Raw genomic sequence first — 22806 nt, forward strand, 5'->3', positions numbered from 1 at the left:
TTCTCAAAGTTACACAAACGGTCAATAAAGTTATGCTACAAGTTTTTCACCACTAGATGTAATTAAATTCCATTAAATTTAACAACTATCAGTGCGGGGCTCCGTAATGTAAGGAAAGCACTTAGTACAGAGCCTGGCACAGGTAAGAACTTGTGATTCCTATTAACTAGTCTTCTCTTTTCTTGACATTGATCTTAACAAGGGAGTATGTCATATATTTTTGTGTTCCTTGAATGTTTCTTCACTGGAAAGCAAACGTTAAAGGCACATAGTTGCCTCCTTGGGATAAATCCTTGAAAAAAAGATTCAAATTATATCAAGTCGTGAAGATACACTTGACTCATACTCAGATGCCTTGGCCACTTTCATTTCTTGAGGCTCCAGATATAGTAGAAACAGGATTCCAAAACTTACAGTGAATTCTAAATGTTTACCCTTTGCAAATTTACATTTTTGACACAAAAAATCAATACAGTATGCCACTCACACACAATACAATGACAAGATTTACTTTTAAGAAACTGAAATGTGTGGCCCTCCAGTTAAGAGACGTTTAAATTTGTCTGATGCCTGTTGTCCTTGCTCAATTGCCAAAACTGTATGCAGAGCCTCAGAGACCCACCCAGTCTAAACATGAGGGTCCCTGGTGTTATGTGTTGAATTGTGTCCTCCCATAAAAAAATTAAAAAGATATGTTGCAGCCCTAACCTCCATACCTCAGAATGTGACCTTATTTGGAAATAGGGTCGTTACAGAGTTAATCGGGTCAAAAGGAAGTCTAATGGCTAGGCTCTAATCCACTATGCCTGGTGTCCTTACAAAAAGAGGAAATTTGTACACTGATGCTCAGAAGATGTCAGAACTTGCTGGTGGCCTCACAGCCAGTAAAAGGCAGCACTAGGATTCCAACAGAAGACAGTCTAACTCTTAACTGTTTCACTAACCTCATTCTCTAGCCACGTTGTTGGGGTGTTGACCTGGGGGACAGGTAAAAGAGTAATCCAGTGACTGGGCAGAGCCTGGAGTCTGCCTCAGACTCCATGTAAATCATGTTTTCTGCCTGGAGACAAAATGGAGAGAAGATTGGAGTAATGCATCTACAAGCCGAGGAATGCCGAAGATCACTGGCAAGTCACCCGAAGCTGGGAAGCGGCAAGGAAGGACTCCTCCATCAGTTTCAGAGGGAGCATCGCCCTGTGAATGCTGTGATTTCGGATTTCCAGCCTCCAGAACTCTAAGACAACAGACTTCTATTGTTTAAGCCATCATTTAGACACGTGAGGCAGCATGTAAGAATTTCAGTCAACAACCAACCGAACTTCAGCAACTAGACTAGAATTTGTCTGCGGTGTTATCACGGTTTCTTTAGATGTGCTGTGCACAGGAGGAGAAATAGATGGCTCCTGAATATATTTTTGTACATTACAAAATAAAGTTCCCAAAAAAAGCGAAGAAAGGAGGCAACACTCTTCCGTATGCTGATGTTAGCTACAGGCGGTGAGTCATCATTAGGTGGCCTTTGATCTTTCTGTGATGATGAAACTTAACACGATTTTCTAAGGTGACAGTGGTTCTTAGTTAAAAAAATTTTCGCATGGAGAATGTGGTCAAAATATGCAAAGACACACATCCACATTATGACTTATGTCAAATCAGTATGCTAAGCCAATCAGTTGGAGGATATTTGAGTTTATATTCAGCTCAGTTTTCTTCTTTTTGAGTAATTTTTACATTTCCTTTTCCATGGAACCTCCTTTGCCCTAGAAAGAGTCCCCAGATCTACTAATAGTAATGATCATAATAACAATGATAATAACTCACATGTATCATATGCCACCCACTGTGCCAGATCTTTCACGTGCTTCATTTCCTGTAAGCCTCATAAAGGTCTTTTGAAGTAGGTGCTTTATTTTTGCAGAGGAAGAAACAAAATCAGCAGGTATAAGTAACTTGCTCAAGATGAGAAGGTGAGTGAGCGGAAGGGCTAGAGCTTGCGCCCCGGTTCGCTGACTCCAAAGCCCCGCGCTTATAAGCGCTGCACAACCCCTCCTCTGCTGGACGTTGCTACCGCTGGTGTATTTAGATAAGGCTAAATGCTGTGACAAGGTAGCTGGGCTGCTTCCTGTTTAGATTGACACCTCTCATTCTCAACCAGCCAGCCTTGAGCTGCGCGGGGTGACTGGCCAGCCCATATATACATAAATACCCAAAAAAATCCCATTTGGTGGTGTTCATATTCTCTCCATTGATTTGAAGTACTTCATTTTTAAACTCTTAGTGAGCCAGTCAGAGATTATTTTCAACATCATCCGATAATTTATATACACTTAAAAGCACCCAAAGAGCTGATTTTGACTCCAGGCCAGCTACAGATATTAATCAAACTACCATTCTCCTATATGATAAAGGGCTCAAGATGAAATTTACAACAAATGCATAGTTGCCCAACAAATATCTTACATTTCCAGGTCTCTGATGATTCAAGACATCAGGCCAAATCTGGGGCTTTTTGTTTCTGTCTTACAGAAATATTACATCTATTGGCAATTTGATGGGAGACTCTTTAAATAGGAACAAACAATCAAACAAAACAACAGGAACACCTGCCATTGGTTGAGTGCCTACTCAGCTAGTGTTCCAGACCCAGTACTGGGCACCCTGTGTACAAAACTGATCCTAAGTTCCTCACTTTACAGGTGGAGAAACTGATGCTCAGAAGATGTCAGAACTTGCTGGTGGCCTCACAGCCAGTAAAAGGCAGCACTAGGATTCCAACAGAAGACAGTCTAACTCTTAACTGTTTCACTAACCTCATTCTCTAGCCACGTTGTTGGGGTGTTGACCTGGGGGACAGGTAAAAGAGTAATCCAGTGACTGGGCAGAGCCTGGAGTCTGCCTCAGACTCCATGTAAATCATGTTTTCTGCCTGGAGACAAAATGGAGAGAAGAGTTGCCATCGATTATGACTCTAATTCTGATTAAATAAGCCTGCCTCCGGAGAATCTGTGAGTTTTAAATCCAGGTTATCAAAAAAAAAAAAAAAGACCCAAAAAAATCCTTCAATTCTCCTCATGCATCATCTTCTCCAGGTACAAAACAGGAATATCACTTTGAGGGCGTCAATGGCCCTCGTCTCTTAGATGTGGGTATCGAAAGTAATACTCTCGATAGTCAAAAACACGTTTACTCCACAGTGGTCCTTGGTGATGTAAGCATATAAGTGCCACATAAGTTATTCTGTGTATACCACTGAACTCAGAGTCAGACTCAGTTATTCTCTTACTAGCCATGTCATCCTGGAAAAGGCTGTAAATGTCTGTGTGCCCAGCTTGCCAATTGATGATGTGGTAAAAACCATGTCTGCCTGTTGGGATATCAAGTGCTACACAGTTTATCAAGTGCTTATCTCAAGTGCTACCCAAACTTCAGGTGAGAGTACCACTTCCTTCTCCTTTTATTATCATCGATAATAGCATACGCCCTGTAGTCCACCACTAAATCCTAGGACAGCACTATTTACTCAAATATTTTCTCATTTACTTCCATTCACACCTCAATTAGAAAAACTCAGCAACTTTTTTTTCCTGGACCTTCACCCTGAACTTGTTAGCAGCCAGCACAGAGCCATCCATCCTCGGTGGACCTGCCCTAGTCCTCGCCCCACCCTGTCCTCCTGGAAGAAATCACCCCTGCAGCCGGTACATGAGCTGTTCAAGCACCCTCATTCTCGGCTTCCTCAATAAGGTTATAGGGTTGAATTTTAACTCTTCAGCTCCACAGCCTCTTAATTTCTTCCATTTAGTATGACTGACATACATTCTTCCCAAGAAGAAAACCAATTAGCTCACTTTCTGCCACACACTTATTAAGTATATGAAAGTTTGTTTGTTTGTTTTTAACTGACAGTGTCAAATCTCCCTTGAGTCTTCTTTAACTTTTTTCAGGTGGAAAGGTGAGAAAAGCAAGATCAATTACGTCCATGCACTCATCCTTCTCTGACAAAGAATAATTATTTTGGTTTTGGCAAATGGCTGCGTAGTGTGAGGCTCATTAACTAGTTACTTGGAACACTAGTTCTCAAACTTGGCTGTCCGTTGGCGTAACGTGGGGAGCTTTAAAGACATTGATGCCTAGATCCCATCCTCAGAAAGTCTGATATAATTGGTCTGGAGTGTGGCCTGGGCACTGGGATTTTTAAAAATTCCCCTTGGGATTCTAAATGCAGTCACGTTTAAAAGCTACTGATCTAGAGCCTTGGGAAAGCCAGTTTGAGAAGATTTAGCAAGTCAGGGGGATGATGATAATAAGAGGGACGAAGATATCTTGATTTCTCTTGGTAGAGCACAGGCTTGCACTGGCACTTCCTGATGTCCTTCATGACACACCGGGGCAAAGTTCCCTCTACAATTTCCCTAATAGCCTCCTTTCTTTTGGAGTTTACTCCTTGGTTTTCTTTGATTTTTATTTAGAGTGGAGTTTTTTTTAACGTTACTTAAGTCAATTCTGGTCTTTTTTTTGCAATGCCACAACTTTTAATAAATAAGATCAACTTTCAAAGTTGAAACAAATAAATCCTTCTGCTTGAAGTTGCTCAGTAAAAAATCTTCTAAATACCAATCCCAGAAAAAAACCCAGCACAACCTGAGGGAATGGGGATCATTTCTCCCAGGCCGTGACTAAGTTGCTGAGTGTCAAAATGACAAGCCAAGAAAACACCAGGTGAAGAAAGAATCCTGGTTGGTAGCGCTCACATCAGTGCAGCTGAAAAGGCAGTGTGGTCCTGAATATTTGGTCTTAATTTGGAATTTCCTTGTTTTGGTGAATCTAAATCCTTAGAACTAATGTCATGCAGTTATTTTTGTACGGTTTATTTTCTTTTTCCTTTTTCTCATTCAATATTCAAAACAATGTGAAATGTGCATTCTTCACATGGAGAATGAATTCAGCAACAACTCAAGCACATAATTCTTCTCTGCATGGAAGGAGATGCTGGACATCTGCTCACCCAGATCTACCAGACAACCTGGTTCGTTTACATGGAGCAACTGAGGGAGGAAGTCTCCTGGGAGGCTCCTCGCATCGTACACTTCAGGAGCAAGGCAAAAATACAAGCTTTATTAGAGGGAAAGAATCTATAAATACCTGATTTAAAAAAAAAAAATCCCTTTATTATTTGTCTGTGCCCTTGAGAATGAAGGCTGCAGGAGACCAGTATAGTGTGTTCGCACTGCATCCCTGAGTCTAAATGATGCCTGGCACATAGGAGATACTCAAGGAATATTTGTTAACTGGATGAAGTGTTCTGACTTCAGGTACCAAATCACAAAGATGAAGAAAAGTACAACCCATTTCCTTCTCACTCTCAGTGCAAAGTAATGGGATTAAAATGAGTGTTTTTCTCCTGGACTCCATAGACAAGTTTTTTCACATGGAAGGGCACACATTCTACTCCCTGAGCACCTCCTGCAGGCGTCCCCCTCAGCCCAGGGAGCACAGCCACCCACATAACGCGCAGGAGCCCGGCTTCCATAAAGAGCCCCAGCTTGTTCCCCATCTCTCAACCTGAGCCTGGCTCCAGCTCTGGCTCTATTCCTGACTCCCCGTCAGCAGCCTGGGACAGCGGCTCTCAAACATTAGTGTGCATCAGAGTCACTTGGAGGGCTTGATAAACCAGTTTCTGGGCCCCCACATTCACACCCCAACAGAATACACCTGTTCAACTAAGCCTGCGTTTGCACCTAGCTTAGGCAAACTGGTTCCTATTTTGAGCCTCTGCCCCTGAGTTCTCTCCCGGACAACATACTGCCGCTGCAGTTGCTCCCGGAGCGGCTTTCCTCAAGCCACTCAGCTTCTCCGAGCCCTGAGCCTCAGATTTCTTATCTACGAAATGGACAAATTTCTTTTTTAAAAAAACCTTTGATAGACTGTTTTTTAGATCAGTTTTAGATTTACAGACATACTGAGCAGATAATGCAGAGTGTTCCTATCACCCCCACCCCTATTTGCAGTTTCCCCTCTTAGTAACATCTTGCGTTGGTGTGGTACATTTGTTACAATTAAGGAACCAATACTGATACGTTATTATGAACTAAGGTTTACGTTAAGGTTCACTCTTTGTATTTTACAGTTTTGTGAGTTTGACAAGAGCATAATGTCACATGCCCACCATGACAGCATCACACAGGATAGTTTCACTCCACTAAAAACATCTTCACCTGTTCTTTCCCACAGCCCTTCCTCTGAACCCTTGGCAACCACTGATCTTTTTAGTGTCTTTATAGTTTTGCCTTTTTCAGAATGTCCTATCGTTGGAATCATACAGGAAGTAGCCTTTTGAAACTGATTTCTTTCACTTAACAATATGCATTTAAAGTTTCTACGTCTTTTCATGATTTAATAGCTCATTTCTCTTTATCACTGAATAAGATTCCGTTGTATGGATGTACCACAGTTTGTTTATCCATTCATCTATTAAAGGACACCTTGATTGCTTCCAAGTTTTGGCAAAAGCTGCTATAAACATTTGTGTGCAGGTTTTTGTGTGGACATAAGTTTTCAACTCAATAGGGTAAATACCCAGGAGCAGGCATATGGTAAGCCTATGTTTACCTTTGTAAGAAACTGCCAAACTGTCTTCCGAAGTGGCTGGACCATTTTGTACTCCCATCAGCATGAAGGAGAGTTCTTGTTGCTCCACATCCTCGCCAACATTTGGTCAGTGTTTTGGATTTTAGCTGTTCTAATAGGTGTGTAGTGGTATCTCATTGTTGTTTTAATTTGCATTTCCCCAGTGACATATGATGTTGAGCATATTTTCATGTGCTTATTTGCCATCTGTATACCTTCTTTGATGAGGTGTCTGAACAACTCTTTTGCTTATTTTCTGTTTGGGTTGTTTATTTTCCTATTGTTAGTTTTAAGAATTATTTTTATACTTTTCTCTCTCTCTTTTTTTTTTTTTGAGGAAGATTAGCCCTAAACTAACATCTGCCGCCAATCCTCCTCTTTTGCTGAGGAAGACTGGCCCTGAGCTAACATCTGTGCCCATCTTCTTCTACTGTATATGTAGGACGCCTGTCACAGCATGGCTTGACAAGCAGTGCCATGTCCGCACCCAGGATCCGAAGCTGCGAACTCTGGGCTGCCAAAGTGGAACGAGTAAACTTAACCACTGCGCCACTGGCTGGCCCCAAGAATTATTTTTATAGATTGGATACAAGTGTTTATTGATATTTGCTTTGCAAACATTTTCTTCCGGTATGTGATTTGTCTTTTCATTCTCTTAACGGTGTCTCCACAGAGCAGAAGCTTTTAACTTTAATAAAGTTCAATTTATCAATTTTTTCTTTCATGGATCGTGCTTTTGGTGTTATCTCTAAAAACTCATCACCAAACCCAAGGTCACCTAGATTTTCTCCTATGGCATCTTCTGGAAGTTTTACAGTTTTATGTTTACATTTAGCTCTATCATACATTTTGAGTTAATTTTTGTGAAAGGTGCTAGGTCTGTGTCTAGATTTACTATTTTTGCATATAGATGTCCAGTTGTGCCAGCACCATTTGTTGAAAAGACTATCTTTGTTCCATTAGATTACCTTTGCTCCTTTGTCAAAAATCAATTAACTATGTTTCTGTGGGTCTATTCCTAGGCTCTCTATTCTGTTCCACTGACCTATTTGTCTCTTCCTTTTGCCAACACCACTGTCTTGATTGCTGTAGACTTAGAGTAAGTCTCGAAGTCAAGTTCTGCCAGTCCTCCAATTTTGTTCTCCTCCTTCAATACTGTGTTGGCTACCCTGGGTCTTTTGCCTTCTGTATAAAGTTTAGAATCAGTTTGCTGATATCTACAAAATAACTTTCTAGAATTTTGACTGGGATTGCATTGAATCTATAGATCATGTTGGAAAGAACTGACATCTCACCAACATTGAGTCTTCCTACCGTTGAACGTGGAATATATCCCCATTTATTTAGATCTTCTTGGACTTTTCTTTTAAACCACTTTATTTAGGTATGAATGTCACACAAAAAGCTGTACATATTTAATGGATACAACTCAATAAATTTAGAGATATACACCCATGAAACCATCACCACAATCCATGCCAAGACCCTATCCATCACCTTGAATAGTTTCCTCCTTTTATCTTATTTACTATTATTGTTATTGTTATTTGTAATAAGGATGCTTAATATAGGATCAACCCTCTTAGCAAATTTTTAGGTATACAATACAGTATTGTTAACTATAGCTAGTAAGCTGTACAGTAGACCTTTAGGACTTATTCATCTTGAAAACCAAAACTTTGTACCCCTTGACTAATACTGTTTACCCCTCGCCCCACCCCCTGGTAACAACCATTCTACACTCTGCTTATATAAGTTTGACTATTTTAGATTCATGAGATGAGTATTTATGGTATTTGTCCTTCTTTGGCTTATTTCACTTAGCATAGTTTCCTCCAGGTTCATCCATGTTGCTGCAAATGGCAGGATTTCCTTCATTTTTAATGCTGAATAATATTCCATGGTGTATATATATACTTATATATATATACAACATTTTCATTATTCTTTAATTCATTGATGGACATTTAGGTTTCTTCCATTTCTTGGCTATGTGAATAATGCTGCAGTAAACATAGAATTACAGATGTCTCTTCAAGATAATGATTTCAGTTCTTTTGGATATACCCAGAAGTGGGACTGCTGGATCATATGGCAGCTCCATCTTTAATTTTTAAAGAAAACTCTATACTGTTATCCATAGTGGCTGCGCTTACTTACTGCACATACTTTTCCAACAACAGTGTTTAAGCGCTCCCTTCCTTTTTCCACACCTTGGCCAAGATTTTTCCCTTTTTTTCCTCTTATAGTACCCATCAAATGTGAGGTGATATCTCGTTGTGGTTTTAATTTGCATTTCCCTGCTTATTAGTGATTGTGAGCACTTTTCCATTTCCCTGTTGGCCATTTGTATGTCTTCTTTGGGAAAATGTCTATTCATGTCCTTTGCCAATTTTTTGTAATTGGGTTGTCTTTTTGTTACTGACTTGTAAGAGTTTCTTATATTTTGGGGACATTAACTTTCTATCAGATACATGATTTGCAAATATTTCCCCCCATTCTGTAGGTTGCCTTCTCATTTTGTTGATGGTTTCCTTTGCAGTGCAGATGCTATTTATTTTGATGTAATACCACTTGTCTATTTTTGCTGGGTTGCCTATGCTTTTGGTGTCATATCCAAGAAATCATTGGCAAGGCCAATGTCAAGAAGTTTTTTCCCTGTTTTCTCCTAGGAGGTTTTTGTTTCGGGTCCTATGTTTATGTCTTTAACATATTCTAAGCAGATTTTGCAGAAGGTGTAAGATAAAGGTCCAATTTCATTCTTCTGCATGTAGATACGGTTTTCCCAACACTATTTATTGAAAAGACTATCCTTCCCACATTGTGTATTCTTGACAGCCTTGTTGAAGATCAGTTGACAGTATATGAGGGGCTTATTTCTGGGTTTTCTATTCTGTTCCATTGGTCTATATGTCTGTTTTTAATGACAATACTATAGTGTTTTGATTATTGAAATATATTTAAAAATCAAGAAATGTGATGCCTCCAACTTTTTTTCTTGCTCAAAATTGCTTTGGCTATTCAGGGTCTTTTGTAATTCCACACGAATTTTAGGCTTGTTTTTTCTATCTTTGTAAAAAAAATGCCATTGGGATTTTGATAGGGATTTCATTGAATCTGTATCTCACTTTGGGTTCAGTGGACATTTTAACAATACTAATTCTTGCAACCCATGAACATGAAATGTCTTTCTCTTTATTTGTGTCTGCTTTGATTTCTTTCATCAGTGTTTATAGTTTTTAGCATACGAGTCTTTTACCTCCTTGACTAAGTTTATTTCTAAGTATTTCATTCTTTTTGATGTTACTGTAAATGGAATTGTTTTCTTAAATTCCTTTGGTGAAAATTTGATGTTAGTGTGTAGAAATGCAACTGAGTTTTTGTATGTTGATTTTGTATCCTGCAACTTTGTGAATTCTTTTATTAGTTCTAATAATTTTTGTGTGGAATCTTTAGGGTTTTCTACATATACTGTCATGTCTTCTACAAACAGAGATCATTTTACCTCTTCCTTTCCAATTTGGATGTTGTTTACTTCTTTTTCTTGCTAACTAGGACATCTAGTACTATACTGGACAGAAGTGGCAGGAGTAGGCAACGTTGCCTCGTTCCTGATCTTAGAAGAAAAGTGTTGATTCAGTTTTTCACCATTGAGTATGCTATTAGCTGTGGACTTACCATATATGGCCTTTATCATGTTAAGTTCTTTCTATACCTAATTCGTTGAGAGTTTTTTTAATACTGAAAGGATATTGAATTTTGTCAAATTCTTTTTCTGCATCTATTGAGATAATCATTTTGTTAATGTTGTTTATCACATTGATTGATTTGCATATGTTGAACCATCCTTGCATCCCAGGGATAAATCCCACCTCGTCGTGGTGTATGATTCTTTTAATGTGCTTTTGAATTCGGTTTGCTAATTTTTCTTTTTAGGATTTTTGCATCTATGTTCATTAGGGATATTGGCATATGATTTTATTTTTCTGTGGTGTCCCTGTCTGGCTTTTGTATAGGTAGTGCTGGCCTCATAAAATGAATTTGGAAGTATTCCCTCCTCTTCTATTTTTGGAAGAGTTTGAGAAGAATTGATATTAACTCTTCTTTAAATGTTTGGTAAAATTCACCAGTGAAGTCATCTTGGTCTTTGAAAAGTCCGTCTCCTGGACTTTTATTTCTTGGGAGGTTTATGATCACTGACTCAATCTCCTTACTAGTAATCAGTTTGTTCAGATTTTCTATTTCTTTACAAGTCAGTTTCGGTAGAGTGTATGTTTCTAGGAATTTATCCATTTCTAAGTTCTCCAATTTGTTGGCATATAATTGTTCAGAGTAATCTCTTATGATCCTTTGTATTTCTGTGGTGTTAGTTTTAATGTCTCCCCTTTCATTTCTGATTTGATTTATTCGAGTCCTCTCTCGTTTTTACTTGGTGAATCTAGCTAAAGTTTTGTCAATTTTGTTTATTTTTTTAAAAAGCTGACTGTTGTTACATTGATCTTTTCTACAGTCTGTCTTTTAATTCACATATTTAGACCATTCACAGTTAATGGGATTATTGATATGCTTGGACTAATATCTACTACATTGCTGTTTTTTATTTATTGTCCTTGGGTTTTTTTTTTTTTTACCTTTCCCTCTTTTTCTTTCTTCTCTGTTTCTATTTGAGCATTTTATATGATTTATTTTCTCTCCTTTCTTAGTGTATCAATTATATTTCTTTCTTTTTTTGTAAATGTTAGTGGCCACTCTAGAACTTACAATATACATTTACAACTAATCTAAATCCATGTTCAAGTAACACTGGCTTCACAGTTAGTACAAACACCTATAATAAGAGCATTCCCAATTCCTGCCTCCCATCCCTTGTAGCATCAGTGTCATTCATTTCACTTATCCACATGCTATAACCAATACATTGCAGCTGTTATTATTTTGAATAAGCAGGTATCTGTTTGAGTAATTTAGAATAATAAAAGATTCTATTTTACCTTCATTTATTCTCTCTCTGATATTCTCCTTTTCTTTTTGTAGATCTGAGTTTCTGATCTATAACATTTTCCTTCTCACTGAAGAACTTCTTTTAGCATTTCTTTCAGTGTGTGTGTACTGGTGACAGTTCTTGTCTGAGAAAGCCTCTATTTCTCCTTCACTTTTGAAGGATAATTCCATTAAATACAGAGTTCTAATTTGGTGAGGTTTCTTTCTTTCAACACTTTGAATATTTGACTCCATTCTCTTCTTGCTTGCATGGCAAGTCTGATACAATTCTTGCCCCTGTTCCTCTATAGATAAGGTGTTTTTATTCTCTGCCTCCTTTCAAGATTTTCTCTTTGTCTTTGGTTTCTGCAGATTGAATATGACATGCCTAGGTATAGAAATTTTGGTATTTATTTTGCTTGGTGCTCTCTGATTTCCTGGATCTGTGGTTTCACGTTTCTCAATATTTTGAAAAATTCTTAGCCATTATTACTTCAACCATTTCTTCTCCTCCTTTTCCTTTTTTTTTCTCCTTCTGGTCTTCCCATTATGAGTATTTCGCGTTCTTCTAATTATCTCACAGTTCTTCATATTCTGTTCTTTTCATTCTTTTTTCCTCTCTCCATTTTACTTTGCAAAGTTTCTGTTGACCTATCTTCAAGCTCATTGATTTATTTTCCTTAGAGCCTGTATTGTCTCCTGATGAACACTTTAGAGGCATTCTTCGTTTCCATTACAGTGGGGGTTTTTCTGTTTTTTTATTTTATGTTCAAATGATTTAATTCAAAGATCATAGTGTAGATAACAAAGGTGGTTTCTTGGTTTGGGGTTCGCTATTACAGCATTTTTTATTTCTAGCATTTCTTTTGGTTCTGTCTTAGCATTTCCATCTCTGTCTACATTACTTATCTGCTTTCGAATGCTGTCTACCCTTTCCATTAGAACACTAACATATTAATCCTAGATATGTTATCTTGTCTATCTGATAATTCCAAAACCAGTGTCATATCTGAGTCCGGCTCTGAGGACTATTTTGTCTCTTCGGATTTTTTTTTTTTCTTGACTTTTGGCATACTTTGTAATTTTTTATTGAAAGCAGGACACAACGTATCTTGTAATAGAAACTGAGGCAATGAGGCTTTTAGGGTGGGGTTTTATGTAAATCTGGCTAGTGACTGGCCAGTAATGTTTGCTATGAGGTAGGTACCAAAGTCTTCAGTTTCCTCTAGTTTCTTTGTTGTTGTTGTTTTCCTCTCCTCTGTTGTCCCTTGGGTTTCCCTTAGGAAGTAAGTCTTAGACAGTCTGTGTCCTGCAGCCCTCTCAGTTGTAATCCAGCACTGTTGCTATGGTGGTGAGGTGTCAGAGAGGGGAAACATCTACAATTCTATGATTAAATCTCAAGTTTTTCAGCTTGAGTCCCTGAGCTGTGACAGTCAGCAGCATTTTTTAGCCTTATTTTCTTCTCCCATCATGAGAGACAGGAAGGCTGTAGGAAGCTGGAGTTGTCTAATTGCCCTTTCTCCTGGTCAGACAAGGCTCTAGAAAAACAGTTTCCCTTCAGGGGTAGGCTTTTGTTATGGAGAATGCTCTGGGCGTATTTCAAAATGGTGACTTTTCCCCTCCCTCTGTTGGAAGCATGAGGGAATTTTCCTCCCTTCTTCACCATGAGAACCTAGAGAAGCTCTTTGATGTAACACCCACAAAAGTGTGTCCCCTCTCCCCAAGGTCTGGGCCTCCAGGAGTTTTTATATCTTGGGGTAGTCCATGCTCATCTCCAGTGATTTGTGAATTACTGTTAAAGTGTTCCCACCATTACTGGCTCTGATTGCTCCTGTTCCCAGCGAGCTCATCTGAGCTGGGATTTTCTGTACTCTCTTCTCTTTCTAGCTTTTTATGTGGCAGTTTGTAACCTCAAGTCTCTGGGGAATCTAATAAAAGCCATTGATTTTTAGTTTGTTCACCTTTTTTCTTGTTGTCAAGATCAGTCTGACGACTTCAAAGTTCTTTACATATTGGAGCTGAACACAACATTTCTTAATTCAAAGGATCGTTGAGAAAACCACATGCAATAATGTATATAAAACACCTAGCATGGGACCCATCAAATAGCAAATAATAATTATAAAAGTAGCTAATCACTTTCAAAAGCACTTTACATGTATCAACTTAATTCTCACAACAACACTATAATGTAAACAAAATTAGTACTCGCATTTTATACTTGTGAAAACTGAGGTACAGAGAGCTTTTATACCTAATGGAGGATTCCAACCTGGAAAGTCAGGCTCCAGGACGCAGGCTGGCATAACCAGTCCCTCCAATCCAGCCTCACTTCACCAGACCCTGCCTTGTCCTGACGAGGTATCCCCAGGACGGGACTCCTGCTTCTGCACCTGTCTCGTGGCTGAAATCCTGCCGCTGCAGCCAGAACTCCTTGACTCTGCAGCTCCTCAGTGGACAGCTCTGGAGCCATTCAATTATTTTAGGTCACTAGTCTTTCTAGATCCACCCAACAGGCACTTCTGTCCCCTGGTCTGTCTCACAGCCCTGATTGATGTTTCAGAGTTCCCACCCTGACCTCACTCAAGTCACAGCCAGAAAATTTGAGGAAAGACATTTAAAAGATAAGTTGTGGATTAACAAAAAAATGTATGTTAACAGAAACACACACACTCGCTTAACAAAGTCTGTAAATGGTTTTTGGAGATCCTGTCCCACCGAGGGGGATGCTCAGAGATCTGAAGAGACTGTTCAGTCACAGCGTTCCTGGGGCCAGAAATGATAGAATGTGAATCAACACAAACAAAGTAATTAATTTGACATAGCATTGAATTAAGGATCTCGACGTTCCTGACTAGTCTGCCCCCAGATGAGAGGGAAGACACGCTGCTCAGGGAGAGGACTACAAGGGCTGCCCCGAGACCTGTGCTCCGGGCCTGCAGAACTAACGGCTTCCGCAAAAATGGCGCCTTCCTGCTTCTCTCCTTGCCGATAACGCATGCTTTCTGTGAGTTACCCTTTCATGGGACCTGCAGGGGAGGGAATGGCGTCGAGGAACTCCATCTGTGGTCTCTCCAAACCTTCCCTGTCGCCTCCCCCTGGTGCATGCTGTCTTCAGAGACAGCGCTGGTAAAACAAAACAAAACAAAACAAACCTTGATTTCCCTCAGTACCTCACCCGTTGATCTAAACAGCCCTTTATGAGGGATCAATTTACATCGGGAGATCAGTATTCTAGCATTGCTGTTCATTAGAATTCATTAACAAGTAAAATCAATTTCCCATTCTGTGCATTTTACTGCCCTGCAATCATCTGTCCAGCACAGCCTTTTGACAAGTTTGGTTCAACTTAATACCTACTATCCCACTTTTGCACTAACAAAAAGGACCAATGTCCAACCAGCGGTGTACTGGCAAATGTTTCCCAACCAAGTCTCCAAAAGAAAGAGGGAGTGCTGATTCATCACATTTGCCAATTTTTGTGGTGTAAATACTGCCACCATGGGTAATTTCAAGCTGCCAACACGACATCACCAAACGTGGCGCTGGGAAGGGACAGACAGCAGCACACCATCACCCAGCAGCCCCACCACACAGACGTCACTAACCTCAAGAGCATAAGCAATGTTGGAAAATGATACTTATGTAGCGATAAGTTTTGAGTATTTATAACGCTTATTTTAATATAATTCACTTAATGCTAAGTTTATATAATTTTATTTTTAATAATGGCTGTGTTTAGCAATCAGCTCAGAACATTCTTAAAAATATAACAATCAGCAAGCTGGCGTGAGTGGCAGGATGATGGAGGAATGGAACAAGCGCTGTGAGAAGAAAAAGGGCCTGCATTTTAGCTAAAAGACGATAGGTGATCTGTTTAACTTTCTCGGCTTTAGTGGCTAGAGTAGGTTGTCTCTTCAGTAGGTTGTTCAAGCTGGAGGGCTCTGATTTACAGTTTTCCAGGACCACCTCAGAGAACTTTATTTTGTTGCCCTTTGCACTTTACACTTGTAGATTCCTTTCTATCCAAACACAAATGAAATGAGTGAATAATAATCTTCAGTAACAGTAATAGCTAAAACTTATTGAGCATATACCATGTGCCAGGAATATATTAACTTAGATCCTTCTGACTCAGTGAGATTGATATTTTGATTACGACCATTTCAAAGATGAGTACGTGAATGCCCTGAGAGGTTAAATACATTGCTGGAGGTCTCACATCTGGCCTCTTTGCATTTAATCATTGCACTTTAAATAAATAAATCATAGCATTCCCGTTATGGAGGGGGCATTTTTAGCACAATTTCAAGTTATGGTTTCTAAAGGAAAACCTGCTAAAACAAGAAGTATGTCTCTGGGAGCAGATGTGCAAAAGAAATGTCCTATTTTTCCAGGGGAAAATGTTTTTTTAAGGGCTCAAATTTTGAAAAGTTTATTACCCTGATGCATGGCCCTTCCTTTTTTATCTAATATCTATAGTAGTTCCTAACAAAGGAAAGAACTCAAAATACTCTTGTACCATACAATGAGAAAGATGGCAGAGTTCAGTAATACAAACTCTCACAAACAAATGAGATATTCCCTTACTCCCTAATAAAATCTTATAAGAAACCACCAATTAGTGTAAGAGTTATCTTCACTTTAACCATCTGGTTCTTCTGCATGTAGAGAGTGTACGCACAAGAGCCTGAGAACAAGACAGAGAACTGTTGTTATCTTGATATATTGCAACATGTGAAAATAATTGCTTTTAGTGTGGTTAATGCTCGTATCACACACAATACAACTTTAGGGCAAAATTCTTGTCTGTGTTCCACATAAATAATTTGCCTCTAACATTCAACTGTCCTTATATGTACAAAACTGACTAGACATTCTAAGACTGACTTAATTTTGTATAAAATTTTCCAAACTAACTCACACACAAGAAGAAAAGGGAGTCAGTTTGTCTATTTCCATAATGTTCTTGAACATGTGATCTGAGTTGTAAAAAAAAGATAAAATCTGTGCACTCTCTGTGCTGGTCATTCTCTCGATGCCCCGTAAAGCTCTCCATCCATGGCCCTGCTCTGTGCCGGGGAGAGGCTGACCTCTATTGCTTTCATCACCCAGGTCCCTCTGCCCTCTGGCTTCAGGTTGGTTTGGGCCAATAGGAGGCACTGACAGAAGAGTGGACCATGGAGAGAAATGATGGAACAAGCGTTTTATGCCCCTGCCTTGCTGTGGTTCTGAAGGACTTCATAATCTGATGCCACAGAACCTGTCACACAGCTCCTCTTACCCTTCCAGCTCCAGGGCCCTCCAGACCTACTTGGGGTAACAGCTTCCACTGTGACTAATCCCCTGGGTGCCCCACATCCCTTCTTGGTTCCTTTAATGCTAACCACACCTCTATAAACAGGCCCTTCATTAACCTCATTTTAGTTAAACACTTTGCATGTGCCATCTGTTTCCTGCCTAGATATTCATGGAAACACCATGCTGGAAAGAAATTAAAGGGGCTGGCTGGTAGTGTAGTGGTTAAGTTCGCATGCTCCACTTCAGTGGCCTGGGGTTCGTGAGTTTGGATCCCGGGTGTGGACCTAGCACTGCACGTCAAGCCATGCTGTGGTGGCATCCCACATAAAATAGAGGAAGACTAGCACAGATGTTAGCTTAGTGACAATCTTCCTCAAGCAAAAAGAGGAAGATTGGCAACAGATATTAGCTCAGGGCCAATCCTCCTCACACACACACACACACACACACACACACACGAATGTTTTAAATGATGGGGCGGATGATTTGTTATATATAACTTGTCATTTATATGTGTGTGTGTATACACGCATATGTATATATTTTCCCCTCTCAATATTTCTTTAATCAGAGAGTAAGTCCTGAGTTATTTGATTCAGGTAAAATTGACTTAAAGCAACTTTTCAGGAGACACAACTGTTGCATAAATTGAGGTCTCCTGGAAATGCAGACTGCAGTTGGAGGCTGAAGAAAAGAAATGTTTGAAGATACATTTTGGTCTCTAGGCATGGTCTTTGCAAGTAAATAGTGAAAGCTGACAGTCTAGAAGAAAATAAGATCCATTCTAGTCCAAGTCGTAGGACTCTGATCTCACAGATTTCCGTGATCACTTCAAAGAACTCCCTTTAGCTGCCTTTTGCACTTTCTATATATAGATTCCTTCTAATCAAACACAAATGAAATGAATTAATAATAATTTTCAAAAGCAATAATAATAACTAACATTTATTGAGCCAAATGTTGCAGGGGCCATGTGTATCCTAAAAACTGTTTGTTGTTTATCTGAAATTCAAATTTAACTAGGTGTCCTGCTTTTTAAAATTTTGTTTTGTTTTGTTTTTTCTCAATCTGGTAACTCTACACATGTGTGAGGGGCTGCCATATTGCGCAACACAGATGTAGAACGTTTCCATCTTTGCAGCAAATTCTATTAGAGAGTTTTGTTCTGGATTGTTAGGAGCTCAGTTTACATTCTGTGCTTCTTGTTAATAAAAACCAACAATAACCCTACGAGTCACCCTCTCGCTATCTGAAGAGTACCACATTTGATGAAAACAGATATTTGTGTAGTTGAAATCCTAAACAGCTACATTTACTTTATTCATTTTGGGGTGAAATAGAGACTGAGCCTTCTGACCACAAGCTTTCAAGTGAACATTTTAGGGAGCTGGATAGTCATTTTTCCCAATCATGAGCCCCTGCAGGTAGTATTCCTTTCAATATTACACAAGGCATTCTTTAAAAAATCTTTTACTGCAGAATACACTCTCCATACAGAAATGTGTTTAATACATATTTTTACAGTTTCAAAAATAATCATAAGTCTTGACATTCCTTTGTGATGTGTGTTAGAGGCTGGTTACTCTGATGAGAGCATTCCAATTTCTTCCCTTGTAATTTTCTAAATCAGGCCAGAAATATTTTTTCTTGTTTTAAACTCCCCTTAAATCAGCACCTGGTAAATATGTAGTGAGAATCCTCAATAAATTATTTAGAAACTAAAGGAATAGATTGTATTAAAGGAAGGTATTAAGAAAATTGACCTCTGTTTCTCTAATAAAAGTGGGCGACACAGGATCCTTCCAGCCCGATCAATGCCATTAATTGGTTATTGGAGCAAAAGAATGATTGTCTTTACACGTTCTCCTCCAAGTTTAGGAGGAACTAATCTGGTCCATTAACCTTTGGCATCATGGATTTCAAGCAATTTGGAAGAAGGCTGTTTTTCATTTCCCTGGGCTATTCTTTTGTCCCATGCACTTTAAGAGAAAACTCTATCCAAGACATTCCAACAAATCCAGAAGGGAAGATCCTGGTTCCCCTGATGCTTGAGGAGTGAGAATCACAAGCAGGCGATGGGCCTTTATTTCTGGAGGGAGACAGCTGAAGCAAGCTCTCTCTGAGGGGCTAAGAGCATCTTGCTCTTTATTCGGCTTCTCTGATCAGGCCTTTGGTTGGGCATCAGTTTAGCCATTGGTAAACGGAGTTGAATAATATATACTTACCACTCCATAGTAAATGAATATTGAAGATCTTTGGCTAAAGAGGGCTATGAATATGTAAAAGCACTGTGAATACAAATCAAGAATTCATGACTTAGTAAAAGCTCAATATGTTGATAAATCTTGAATTTTTGCAAGTGCTGAGATGTTTCACTTTTATTCAGAATATAGAATAGTTAGGGATTGAGGTTCAGCCAGAGAGACTTTATGCAAAGGACACATATGTAACCACATACAGTAAGAAGCTGTACATCTGGCATGTTGGGGAAAATTAGAGGCACCAATCAGTCAAAAGTTCTAACAATTTTGCGTCACTTTGGGTAGCTCTCTTGTTTCTTGTTTTGGCCTCTCTACTAAAGCCTAGAGGGGAAAAAAAGGTGGAGATTTTACTCAGGCAAAGCTCTGCTATTCGCCCAATGTTCGCTGAAACAGCAAGGTAGCTCGGCCTCACACCCAGGCAAAGCCCAAGACAGCTTAGGAGAGCACCCTGCTCACAAGTCATGAGATCTTCCATGTGGCATTCGGACGTCAGAGGAGCAAATGCTGAAAGGGGACACATACATGCAAACGCATTTGTGCATCGAACCCCAGCCTGCTCTGCACCTTGGGGCTAATTAGAAAAAAGGGCCTCCTTCTCTGGACAGAAACAGACCCCACACCAGAGCACATGATTTGGTGAGCCTGCCCTTACCTCTTGACCTGGACACAGCACGCCTGTGCTATGAACAACCTGCACAATCATATGAGGTGGCTCCGAATATGAACTTGGGAGAGTTCTTTGGTCTCTTCGGAATTATGGATTTGTCTGGGTAAAATTTCTGGGTTTAATTGTTTAATGACTTGCTGCTAAAAGCCCTGTACTCTCCAAACTCAGCTTTCTAGGTAATTTGAGGTATCACCTCTTTCCCATTTAGAAATACGAGATTAATTCAGTAGAAACAAGTAACATTAGAGTTGACTCTGAGCTTCCTAGTAGCCAGGGCAAGAAAGGCAACTCAAGAAGTTCAGTTGTTCTCATTATCAGAAAAAGTAAACAGCATACCTGTTCCACTAGAAAGACAATTATCTTTTCTACTTTCAACTTGGAAAGAAATTTCTCAATGAGAGACACTGCAGGCAACAGCTGCGTCAATAGTTGAACAGCAAACGCAATGGCAGGGGCCATGTGGCAGCAGTTTCTTCTAACAAAACTTGATACCAGCAAAGCACAGTTGAGACAACCCCGAGAATGCTGAGATAACTTTGACTTACATGTGGATCTTTTAGATGTGCCTGATTTAGTCAAAAGAAAGAACTTAAAGTATCTGGGGAGGTAAATATCAGCCTGCTCTCAGACCAGCAGTTCTCAAATGTCACCTGCAGTCAACTTCTGGGCTGTGACAGAGTTTTCACTGCTCCCCACAGAAAGGAGAAAAAGAAGAGCAAGACATATACATTTCATTGCAAATTGGTTAACTTTTCTCACTTGGATAGGATTATGCTTTATTCTAAGATGACACCCCCCCCCAACTGCGGGAGGAGTTAATGGTTCCCTCTCTGATGTAATGAGGGTGGAGCAGATGGTATTTTATATTTTGTATTGTTTGTTGAATGTCTTTATTTGTCAATAGGAACTTGACAACTCTATTGTCCCCCAAGTCTGGGGGTGGCTACTACTGCTTCGTGAAGTCCTAGTGTGTGGCAATGACTACCACAGACTATCTTCTTAATGGAGGATTTCCCAGCATAGCAGAGAGTTGAGGGGCCTACTTATTGATGAGGGCTTGGCGTAAGTGCCCCTGTTCTATGTTGGTGCTTAAGACTGCAGTCTCCCCACTTCACAACAGTCCCCCCACCCGAGGTAAAAGGCCTCCTTACTGCCCCCAGAGCTGGGCTCAAGACTACTGGCAGGAAGTGATTTTGGATGTATGCAAGCATTTCGGCACAGAATTGGTTGAAACCCCATTGTTCCACTGTTGGAATTTGGAGGCTTTCCAAGCAGTGTAATCTGTGACCTATCTTTGATGAAGAGAAGCTTCTCTTACGTTTTGACCATCCTTCTTATGTTAAGCACCCCAACTTGATGCTTGTCTACCATGGAATTAGTTATAAAATGTATCCCCAGATAATCTAATGCATTTGTCTGCTATTAGGAAATATCTAGCACTGTCCAACTGGATATATAAGAATGAAGAAGAATGATTGGTGGTGTTGATTTTACCCTTGACCAAGTTCACAGTGACTCCCACTTAGAGGAGTAAGATAGCAGGACTAAGTATGATTCGAGGCTGCTCCTGGTTTCTGCAAACAAAATGGGCATCAGTACCTCGGAGGACACTGGCCTTCCCATCCATAGTGGAGCTAAGCAGTCCCACCTTGGGTTTTAGTATGCTGGGTTTATAGGTTACCTACCCACTGACATATTTTTCATGAAGGCAAATACCCACTCTCCCATTTAAGAAAATTGAACACTTTGTACCAGCACCTTCCTTGGCAACAGGGGTATAAAGATATTGAGGGGAAACTACCATTTACAGGCAGTCCCTGAGCTTTAGATGCTGTAAGCATGATTCTCACACACCAAAATACTGCAAGGTAGCTATTATTTCCCTCTTTTGACAGATGTGGAGACTGAAATCCAGGTTAAATAATAGCTCAAAGTTACAGAAAGCTAAGGAGTGGAGTAGTCAGGGTTCATACTAGATCTTTTTTATTTCAAACCAAATACCGTGTTACTTGAGTAAGACACAGCATCTTTCCTCAATGAGTGCAGCATCCAGTAATCCCATTGCTGTTGGCACTCAGCTTCTCAACCCTGAGCACCTCTGACTAGGTCTCCTGTGTTTGGAGAATTTCCCACCTATGAATCTGTATTTCCTGAAGAGAGAAGACAGGAATTCACTTTTCCAACCTTCCTTGCATGTGACTTAGACTCCTTCATTCAGTTGCCCCAGATACTTTGATTTGGAAGGGAATGGAATGAAGACAAGAGTGCCATGTGGATTCCACCCTGCGAAGGGCAATAGCAGAGCCACCCAGGCTCCAGAGGCAGCAGGGGTAGAGGTTCTACAGGTGGCATCCGTGTCCAGGATCAGGGACCAAGTTCTGACGTCTGTGACACATGGGGCAGCAATATGGTCTCCACTAGGGTGGTCTTGGACATTGACCTTAACCTCTAAACCCAGTTTTCTGACTTGCAGAAATCCTCTGAGCATGCTAATGTCTTTTTGCAAATTCTTTCTTCTGCTTACCTAGCTGGAGTGAGTTCTGTTGTTGCCACTGAAGATCCCAACTTTGTTTCCCTCACTGTGACTTCAGTACAATAAACATGTCATAAATTTGGTGTGTTGGTTGATGAATAAGAAAATGATTGAATAGAACAAATTAATAGAAAATAAGCTTTCAAGGCCCTTCACCCTGCTGGTCACCCTCTGACTTCTGAATATAAATAGATCTCAATTTACCAATATTTTTCCAAAACATCTCATCTGTACTGAAAATAATGCTGCAACGTGGCCTGATTACTTTGAAGAGGAAAGGATGATCAGTTCCTTTGATCTAAGCTGTTGATCTCTACTCGTGCCATCCGGAATGACATAAGCTCTCTCGGCAGCTATATCACGTGATTAATAAAAGAAACCTAAGAACTTAGGGATTCAGCAGTCAAAATCCAACGTGAGCCCAAATGTGTGAGGTG

The sequence above is a fragment of the Equus przewalskii genome, chromosome 17, assembly GCF_037783145.1.
Source record: "Equus przewalskii isolate Varuska chromosome 17, EquPr2, whole genome shotgun sequence".
In the NCBI taxonomy this organism is placed as follows: domain Eukaryota; kingdom Metazoa; phylum Chordata; class Mammalia; order Perissodactyla; family Equidae; genus Equus; species Equus przewalskii.